The sequence below is a fragment of the Pyrus communis genome, chromosome 14 (assembly GCF_041283825.1).
Source record: "Pyrus communis isolate YQ-2024b chromosome 14, ASM4128382v1, whole genome shotgun sequence".
Classification (NCBI taxonomy): Eukaryota; Viridiplantae; Streptophyta; class Magnoliopsida; order Rosales; family Rosaceae; genus Pyrus; species Pyrus communis.
Window position 1 is genome coordinate 4,613,948 of NC_142578.1, and position 7,598 is coordinate 4,621,545.

At 34.9% G+C, this 7,598-nt stretch overlaps 2 long non-coding RNA genes across 2 annotated transcripts; both read right to left on the reverse strand.

Annotated features, from left to right (window-relative positions):
• Positions 1-2,834: 2,834 nt before the first annotated feature.
• LOC148691105 (uncharacterized) lies at positions 2,835-3,606 on the reverse strand. The gene is made up of 2 exons (XR_015955545.1): positions 3,482-3,606; positions 2,835-3,355 (listed from the first exon to the last, which is right to left on the reverse strand). It is a non-coding gene; the product is annotated as an uncharacterized LOC148691105 (long non-coding RNA).
• Positions 3,607-6,495: 2,889 nt separating this feature from the next.
• LOC148691106 (uncharacterized) lies at positions 6,496-7,358 on the reverse strand. The gene is made up of 2 exons (XR_015955920.1): positions 7,205-7,358; positions 6,496-7,084 (listed from the first exon to the last, which is right to left on the reverse strand). It is a non-coding gene; the product is annotated as an uncharacterized LOC148691106 (long non-coding RNA).
• Between the last annotated feature and the right edge of the window lie 240 nt (positions 7,359-7,598).

The window sequence follows — 7,598 nt, forward strand, 5'->3', positions numbered from 1 at the left end:
TCTGGGTTATAGGGAAGAAGATAAAGATGGGGGAGATCGGTTTGGGGGTTGCGGGGAGAATACGAGTTTCAGTTTTTTTTTTTTTTTTTTTTTTTCGTTGATAAAATTCATGTTTAAAAAAATAATAAAAAATTATTTTTTTTGCCACGTGGTAGACATTTGGCAGTCACGTGGCATATATGTGGCAGCCACATCAGCACTTAACGAATCAATTGACGGAAAATGTAATAGAGGTATTATTTTGAAATAAAATAGTACTTAAGGTATGAAAGTGAAATGTTTTGAAGATGTTGTAAGGAATTGCAATAGACCCCAAACTTGAGATATGAAAGTGTAATTTACCCTTAAAAAATAACCAAAATTAAAAATACACAAACCCATCTTCCTTCCCCGAGCCCTTTCTCCTCTTCACCCCCCAACCTTTTTCTCCTTTTCACACCCGCCGCAAGCTCGACTCCCTCCACGGCGGCGGCCTCTCGAATATCTCGTCTTTCGGCGACCTGGGTTTGCCATCTGTGGCCCAATCGGCTGGTTCTTAGTCGACGTCATAATCATCCTTGCCCAGACCTGGGTTTCGAAATCCATGAAATTTCTGGAGCATTGTTGTCAACAAGGGCGTCCACGAGAACCCTAGCGAGGAATTTGGAATTTTGGGTTAGAGAAGGAGGTGCAGAATTAATGGGAGATGGAAGAAGGGGGTGGGCTCGGGTCGGGAGGATGAAGATTGGGAATTTAGGTTTTTTTTTTTTTTTTTTTTTTTTTTTTTTTTTCAGCCACCTTCATCCCTTCCTTTCATCGAACACCTTCTCTTTATCTCTTCGTCTTCCTTCTTCTTCTGATAATTTCCGTTTCAGTATATTTTTTATTTATTTAGATGTGCTTGTTTCTTTTCGGTATTTTGCAGATGCTATCAAGCAGATTAAAGTCGGCTATTTCTACCAAACCGACCAGTCTAAGCTCCATGGAAGAACTCAGGGCCGTACGGATAGTCATGGTACTATTTCATATTTTCATAACCATAAAACCCCCCGATCATTTTCGCCGTTGTTCTTGATCTGGGTTGTATTTTTCAAATTTTTTGGTTAGGTTTCAATCAAATGGGGTTTTTGATTTGGGGTTGTTTGATTTGTATACAAGTGAGTGCGAAGGGGGTTTTTTATTTGGTTTCAATCAAATGAGGGTTTTTATTTGGTTCAATCAATTGGGTTTTTTATTTGGTTTCAAGCAAAGGGGTTTTCCGAGCCTTCAGTCTATCCATGCTCATATCACCGAAATGGGGTATCCAAAACCAGACGCCAAGCAGATTTTGACGCTCAACAAGAAGTAAGTGATGTTGCCGAAAATGGCATTAGAGGTGATTTATCGGAGAATTCTACGTCATGAGGTAGTAGATCAGAGCAACCTTTGGAGCTTCTGGGCCGTTCGACCTTCGTTGAAGAACGGAGCCTTTGGGCCGTCAGGAGGGGTGGTGCGCTGGTGGTTATGGAGATTGGAGGAGACGAAGGCCCTGTGGTCGGGTGGAAGAAGAGGGGGTGGGCCCCTTTTTATTTTGTTTTAATTTAATTTTGTATTTAAGTTTTTTTTATGACGTGGCAGATGACGTGTTCAATTTTTGGAGGGAGTGGGCTGATGTGTAATGAGGTCTACTACTGCCACGTCAACTTTTAACGGACTATAAAAAATGTAACGACTGTATTATATTAAAATAAAATAATACGTGAGATATGAAAGTAAAAATTTTTGCAGATGTTGTATAAGGTTGTAATAAATTTCAAACCTGAAACAATAGAGTGCAATTTACCCTAAAAAAATGAGAGAAAAATCTTGAGATTAATCCACAATCAAGAATCTGTAAAATTGATAATCCCTATAAAGGCTTCTTTGTCGATACCATATTTTCAATGGAAATTAAGTATTCTCACGACTGGTAGCCGTGGTGCCACCATTTCCAAGAAAGAGAATGCTAGCAAAAATACTCGTACATACAATGTATACCGAGTCAAATTAAATATGGTAAATATCAAAAATATATATGACAATATTTGCTAATTTCTTGTATATTCATTAATCTTTAAAATGGAATATATAAGAGTCACAATTAATATTATATATGCACTTCATCAATGTGAGACAACAAACTACTATTTACACTTTTAACTAATATATAACTCGCAATATGTATGTGATAAATTTTTAAGTTTAGCATTGATATTGTTTTCAATTTAATTATCTATTGTATGTGTGAGATTTTATCACAAATGATCTCAGTGCTCATTAGGTGTGACCTCTCACGTTGATCATTTTATGGACCCTGCATGGTTCGGGAATGAAGAAGAATTTTACATGATTGAATAATTAATTTAGATTTTTCAAGATTAGTGTTAGTTACACTCTCTTTTTTATCTCTCACACCATTATTAATTTTGTCTATTGATCTTTTTCAAATCATTGGATATAACAACAGAAAATTGAGAGGGTATGTAAGAGGCCCTTGCTCAAAAAGTTGATGGTTTTTTTTGAGGGGCTAAAATGGTTAACGAATTGCCAATTAATACAACGGTCTACTGGTATTCTTTTGCACTTGTAAATGAGAGGTTTTAGGTTTGATTCTCGTCAAAGACGAATTTGAACTACATTATTGCTAGTCCATTATAAATCTAAACTCATCTTCCTCTCCCTTGACATAAATAAGATCGTTTGTTAAAAAAAATAAAAAAATAAAAAAAAAATAATGCATTTGGCTTCAACCTAGACTTTTTAGTCCAATAAACTTTCATTCGTTGTACCACCTCAATAAGCTTTTCCACAATTAAAAGCTATCCTAAAAGAGAGACTTAGGTGAATTTATTCCATATTGTATATCTTGGATTGAGTTTTTACAACATCAAATATTGTTCGCCTTGGAATATCCACCATCCAAATCAAATCACTGAAACACATCAAGAAGCAATGCCGAACCAAAGATTGTTCACTTTGATACCATTACACTTTAGATTAAAAACCTTCAAATTCAAATCACTTAACCTATTGACTTATTAATGGAAGAAGAGCATCTCAAATTCAAATCACTTAACCTACTGACTTATTAATGGAAGAAGAGCATCATATGATTTCTCAACTAAACATCAACGGACAGCATCTGGCGGTGCTGGAACAAACTGGCTGTGTAATCCACTTCTGGTGGGTGAAGGTGGCTTTGGCAGGTTGATTGGTCTCAGGCTGCGTCGGATGGGCAATATTATAGTAGTTGTCTTGCTAAACCTATTTTGACATCCAAAGCAACCATCTTTTGTGACCTTTCTCGTGCCATCTTTATTGTCAACATGCGATATCAAACTATAATGGGGATCACCACCTTCAACCACACAACAAAATCACACCAAGCGAGCAAGAAACTAATTGTTACCAGATGATCCAGTCGAGAAAATAGCGAAGCATAAAAAGAAATAACCATGAGGAAGTGGAAGATAATATTATTTACCATGAGGAACTAATGCACAAGTTGCTCGGAGATCCGCCAAAAGAAGAAGCATTAGTGCTGCAATTACCACCAACTTTCCTGGGAAACCATTCTTCATCACTGGAAGCCAAAACGATAACTTAGAAAAAGTCCATTGCGTAACGCAGGGAGAAGCAAAGATTTTAATAGACTTTGGATGGTTGGTTGGGATGAAGAAGAATTTCATGCTTTAATATTTTCAATAGTTGACGAATTTGTCTTTCACACTTGCAAGGATATCCTAAAAGAGGACTGATCATGTGGAACCTTATTAGTCTTGGATTTGACTATTTACAAGTAGGATTTTTTTTTTATCTGTCATACGAACTTATACATTTTTTTAGTTTGTCATATGACCTAAACATTAAGTGATTTGTCATATCAACTTGCGAAATTATTATTTGTCATCTTACCTTAACTCTATTAAGTTTCCAACCAAAATAATTCATGTGCAGCGTACATGACTTGTGTTCAAGGTTATTTCAGACATTTCAACATATTACTCTCCTTGTAATAAATTGCCTTTGAGGAAAATAATTCTAGGATCTGAGGGTTTGCCATTCAGAAAAGGGAACGACCTGGAGTCACTTCTCTTGTGTTTCAAAGTGAAGATGACTAAAAAAAATAGTCATTACAAAGCCTCCAATCTATGGTGAGGTTAGATGATATTTTAATGTTGAAATGTTAGAAATAACCCTGAACACAAGTCATGTGCAAAGCATGTGACTTATTTTAGATGGAAAACTTGAAGGAGTTCGGATGAGATGACAAATTAATGATTTTAGAAAGTTGATATGACAATTCGCTTAAAAAATTTTTATATGACAAATTTAAATTGAAAAAAAATGTATAAGTTCATGTGACATTTTAAAAATGTTCCCTTACAAATATTAAATTTTAATTTTTTAGGAGCGGAATTAATCATGATATTAAATGACTCTCTGAAATTCTAAAAGTATCCAATCTTGATTTTAACAGAGTACATGAAAATCTCACATAAATATGAATGTATTCAATTAGAACTTAAAAGAATTTATAAAGTATATGTGTATTCAATTAGGAATTAGGCTCTGTTTGGAAACAAGTGCATAAAATGAGAAAAATATCTCTCAATGACTCCGTCGCTCTACATCTCAAAAAACATGTACCTAATGTAGCAGGTGGCAGCTCTTCCCCTTCTCCTCCTAGCTCTTCATCTCTTCCCCATCTCGCCCAGCCTTCCCTCCCCTTTGCGAGATGAAAGGATCCGGAGGGGATCCCTTTCCCTCATCGAAGTCTTTGGAGTCCTTGTGCAATGCATTTAGCCACCTATATAAATGCGAATAACAGTATCAAAAACTTGACTTAGAAGTAGTGGGGTTTGCAGAAGAAGAATTACCTGCAATTCTGTTTCTGTTTGGACTTTGAAAAGGTTGACTTTAGTCTTCCACCTTTGGATCATGGATTCTTTTCCCCCAATTAGGGGTTGGCCCAAAGCCTATAATTTTTAGTCCATAAAATTTAGGCTTTAACCTGTAAACAGCTTTTCTGCTCTAATCTTTCTAGTCTAAAATTTTAGCCCCAGATTATTAAAGAATGAATTTAGACTAATTTTTTTTCTTAAAGTAACTTTTTAAAAATAAAAAATTATGTAGACTATCCTAATTTAATTTTATGAACATTTTAACCTAAAAATATTTAGATTCTGACAAATAATGAAAAAATCATTAACCGACACCATGAAACTCGTTAAACACTATGAAAAAATATGAAACAAATGAAAAAAAAAAATTAATTACTTTAGCCGTTAGATTGGGTAAAATGCTTTATCAATTTACGTTAGAGGGAATTTGTGTATTATGGTCTGTGAGTTTTATTGCTCATCGTTTGTTCTTTTTTCTTTGTTTGCCGGTTTCTTTTGCAGGGGATCACTATAAAATTGCTTGAGGGTAAGATTTAGATAATAAAATTCGAAACGAGGCGTTACTTTTCTTTTTGAAAACTAATTTAAAAGTTCTGCATAGATAATTTACTGTGTTAAAATGTCTTGATAAAACCTGAACCTTTTGTTATATGTGAATGTTCATTCCTTACTACAAATATAATAGGCATAGTGGTCTAAAAAATTAAAAGGAAAACTAATGAAAATGACTTGAAAACTTTGAGTTTTAATGATAAGGACAAAATAAAGGATAAAGTGAATAGTACTATGATTGATTTTTTATTGTAAAAATGTGGTTTCTCGTTAAAGTGAACAGTACCGTAGGTTTTTCGTTAAAACTCCCAAAATTAAAACCCACTGAAACATGACATCAAAAATTCAAACCAATTTCTACTGTTACCATTACCTTCTTTCATTCAGATCATCAGCATGTAGTTCAAATCTAGATCAAACCCTAGATGAAATTCAGGTGACATTATTTATTGTCATTGTTTCAATAACTTACATTGTTTTAGTACCCAGGTTTACAACATGAGCTGAAGATCCAAGATCATTTTGGCAGAGACTTAGATATTGAAGACACTAATTTTGCTCCTCATTTTGTAGTTTAATGTCCAACTTTTTACATGTTTTATACACTTATAACACCTGCAGCAACGCGCGGGCACTATTACTAGTGTTGGTCTAAAGGCTTATGATCAATAGAGCTGCCGATTTTGAAAATTTTGCTTTTGTCACCTTTTTCAATAAGGAGTCTCGTTGTCTCTCTATCTTGAACCTTTACAAGGGAAAAGTAAGATGAATGAAGATAATTAGATATTGCAGATTTGAATTATGTCAGTTGGTCAAGATAATGTGCATCATTGTTTTATTCAAAAAAAGTATACGCAATATGAAGATGGATAAATCCAAAATTCATCGTCAAAATTGGGCATAAAACCATTGAAGAATACAAGTTATATATTTTGAGATGGATTCTTCCACTTGAATTACCTAGCTAATAATCAAATAAAAATGAGGACACAGGCCAACAATACATTTCAAACCTACTACTGCAACCACTAAAATAAACATCTCATTGCAATGAATTTATATTGTAATAATCCGATATACATCAATGTTTATTCAATTAGGCAAAAATTCAAATAGGAAAAAAGATGAAAAACAAGGATTAGCACCAATAAACTTCCTAATGTAAGCACAGGGCAGCATGATCTTCTTCCGAGCTTCGAGATTTGGAGGAATATCACCCGAGCCGTACGTGTAAGAGCAACGGAGCTATCTTCTATTGACTCCCAAGGCTCAACACGAAGAGCTTGTTGGTGACAAACGACGTCAAAGCCAAATATTGGAATTGCAATGAGGCAACAAGTTGAAACAATAAATTTCAAAGGAATGATCAACAAACATATACAAAATTATAAGCGTAGATAGCCATCATCATGCAATAAGTGGAGGAGGTGCATAGCCACGGTGTGATTTATGTGGATTTTTAAGGGGTGACGGTGGGGAGGATGTAACGATTTTTCTCAGGCTACGCTGGGTGGGCACAGTTTTCTTGCTAACAATCTTGCTTAGACATCCAAAGCTACCTTCTTTTCTCCAAATTATCTTTCTCAAGCCACCTCTGCAGTCAACACTCAATAAAGTACCCTTCTCAGCACCTTCACCCACATGAAATCACATCAAGAAAGTTCGATCCCTGAAAACTTTGATATATTCAAGCCAAGATAGTAAGTAAATATGTAAATACGTATCTGATCACAGAAGGAAGATAACATTACCATGAAGAAGTACTACTGATGAAGAAGTTGCAGGAAAAACACCAAGAAGAAGATATACCGTTACAACAGCTGAAACCAACTTTGCCAGAAAACTGCTCATCTTGGAAAGCAAGAACTTATAAAAGCAAGACTTATAGATCTGAGCTAAGTAGTCTTTAAAATATATATATAGGTGTGTGTGTGTGTGTGTGTGTGTACTCGTCTATGTTTCTACTTTTACCCCCTCAATTAAGTCAAGTGCTTTTTAGAAACGTTGAAATTGTTCAAAAAATGAAGATTAGTAGGGAAATTTACAGCAAATGACTTGGAACTTATATGGGATTTTTAATTCTTACTTCCAACAAAATGTGCTTTAAAGCCCGCTACGAATTGTTTGAAACTGAGGATTGACCAA